Source organism: Cryptotermes secundus, unplaced genomic scaffold (assembly GCF_002891405.2).
Source record: "Cryptotermes secundus unplaced genomic scaffold, Csec_1.0 scaffold1788, whole genome shotgun sequence".
In the NCBI taxonomy this organism is placed as follows: domain Eukaryota; kingdom Metazoa; phylum Arthropoda; class Insecta; order Blattodea; family Kalotermitidae; genus Cryptotermes; species Cryptotermes secundus.
Window position 1 is genome coordinate 127141 of NW_019721786.1, and position 2880 is coordinate 130020.

The 2880-nt window shown below is 40.5% G+C and overlaps 1 non-coding gene across 1 annotated transcript; it reads left to right on the top strand.

The window, feature by feature from the left end:
* The first annotated feature begins 2570 nt into the window (after positions 1-2570).
* On the top strand, positions 2571-2642 carry Trnah-gug. Its single transcript has one exon. It is a non-coding gene; the product is annotated as a tRNA-His (tRNA).
* The last annotated feature ends 238 nt before the right edge of the window (positions 2643-2880 follow it).

The window sequence follows — 2880 nt, forward strand, 5'->3', positions numbered from 1 at the left end:
TGAGATTATGAAAACCGCTGCACACCGATCTGAGCTATGATGCTGACATCAGCTTCATGCTGACTAATCATGAATGAAGCAAGACAGCGTCTTTTGTCTCATGTCTTGATGCTTGTCTTGACGCAGTTGGTGTGCGGCCGCCCTTACCCATGATCCACAGGATTTTTTCCGCAACATTAATGTAATTCCAAGAATTTCACGCTGTTTGAACATTTTTTTATAATATTCACATTGTTAAAATTCGTGATTTTTGCGATACTGTCGGTGCAATTCTTCCGTTGATAAAAATATCAAATTAGTTGTCTCATGGTTGTTTGTCTGTTTCAAATGAGCAATGTTACGAGGAATCCCTTTCATCTCTATGGCATGAGATAATAAAGCAAACCACACATGATTTCAGCTGGTAATTAACTCTAATTTATTTTCGTGTATCCGTGGGCCTGGAGTCATGGTAATACAGTTACTGCGTAAGTATAACTTTTGCCTGCCCGCTGTAAACAGAATGCAGACAAGATCTCCTCATCTGGGCGAACCTGCATTGTGCCTGATGGCTTGTCTTTCCGTCTAACAGCACCGCGGCAAGATGAGATAAATGTTGTTCCTGAAGCTCCAAATTAACCTTTTTGTCTAAATTCTAACCCGACTATGATAAACTCTCGTTCCTAGGCTTCCTTTCAGACGGGGAGGTCTGACCTTCTGATCATAATGTTAATTGAATGTGCCAATCAAGTTAATGAAATGAGAGGGAACGGGCGTGGCCAAGGGAATTTGAGTCTTTTGTGATCGTGATGTTAAGGGCGAGATTAGCGTCCACTACGAGTGGCTAGCTGAGGGAATCCTCATTCATCAGAAACAAATGACTGGCTGTCATGTAAGGGCTGAGATGCGTGCGACCCCCCTGACCCACCATCTAACAGAAATTGGAATCAATTGTACACATATTATCCGGGGACGGTCATTTATCTACCGTGCGTTTCAATGGCTGCAGACAGCTTCCTTGACTGAGTTCCACTCCTTTTGTTTTAACGCTTCGCGATTTTCAAACGCCCGCTTCTAGAAGCAGCAATAAATCTGATTCAATAAGGAATATTATTGGCCGAACAACAAGCAACTTGACTTCTTTCGATAGAAATCTATGCGCACAGAACTTCATTTGTATAATTGTTAGCGATGCCATAATAAATTGTGGACTCCTTATACGATCGCCTTCATTTCATTTTGTATGTCGTTTAAACAGCTGTACATACCGACTCCTACATGCTTCATTCCCTATATTCTTATTCGTAAATGTATAACTTGTTCTTTAATGAGCACGAGGTAGCGTAGTTGATGGAGTCAATATGCTACAAGCCGGAAGGTCGAGATTTCGATTCCCAATGAGATCATTGAATTTTTCAATTGACCTAATCCTTCCAACCGCACTACAGCCGTGGGATCGACTCAGCCTCTAACAGAAATGAGTACCAGGAATCTTCCTGGGTGTAAAGGGCGGACGGCCGGTACGTAAGGCTGACAACCTCAGGGCCATCCGTGAACCGATTGTCTAGGAAATGTGGGAGCCTCAAAGTCTCACAGCCTTGTGGGCCTCCACGGACTATTACGTGGATAGTTAAATAGTTTAAATAGTTTATTCTACAATGTACATTCACAATTATCCCAATTGAGGCAATAATCTTGTAGCTCAATCAAATGAAAAATCTTAAAATAATCTAAGAAAGTTACGATAGAGAAATATGTTAAAAGCTTTTCAGAACAATTTGTATGAGACGTTGCGTAGCTCTGTCGATAAATTTTTTTATTCATTTGTGGTTTAAATAATGGTGCCGTCAATTTATCAAAATGTATAGCATCTAATGTTATGATGATTAGTTAATAATGGGCCGGTCACGGTTGCCGCGCTGTCTAAGACATGAACTGTCTTCGCTCTCTCGAACACTGGGATCGTGAGTTCGAATCCTACTCAAGGCATGGGTGCTTGTGTGCGTTTATTCTGTTTGTGTTATTGTGTGTGTAGGTAGCAGCCTTGCGAATTGCTGAAGCCCTGTCCAAGGAGTCCTACCATCAGTGTATAGGATTAATAAAACTGAAAATTGGCCAAGGTTCAACAAAGGGCTGTAGAGCCATAGGTAGGTAGGTAGGTAGGTAGGTAGGTAGGTAGGTAGTCAATAATGAATTGCAAAGAATGTGGAATGAAACGATGATGGCTTAATTTGAGGCACTGTCGTGGCATTTACCTGGAAGGACAGAAGAAAACCTAAAAAATTCTCACATTTTAGACCGAGACTTGAACTTGTAACCTGTAGAATACGAAAGAGGAGTACCATCCACTTGACCGAGAAAGGTATTTGACGTTCCGTCAGTCACGTCTTTCAATCGATTCTTATGAGTATTTTAGAAGTCTGTACCTAGATACAAATTTCTGAACTTGACTGTAATAAAGAGAATGGAGAATTGCAATTGGATTTCCTGACTCGTTGTTTTTCTCTTACCTGGTATTTCGCTACGGTTAAGTGACTTTCACTGTTACTGTAAAGTGAAAGATATAGAACTCTTCAGCAAGCCCTCCAGTAGCCGTGATCGTCTAGTGGTTAGGACATTGCGTTGTGGCCGCAATAACCCAGGTTCGAATCCTGGTCACGGCAGCGTGCTTAATTTTTAATTAAATAACAATTCTTTTTAACTTTTTCTTATTCTACATTAACGAATTAGTCCTTCTGGCCTGTTCCCATTTAGAATTGCAGATATATAAAATAAGCTTATGCAAAGGCAAACTGGATCTCAGATTAACCTATAATACGGGTAGTTCTAATTAGATAATAATACAGTTATTAAAATGATGACTTTTTGAAGGTAAAGGAAATGTTGGGGAATCTGAAACGT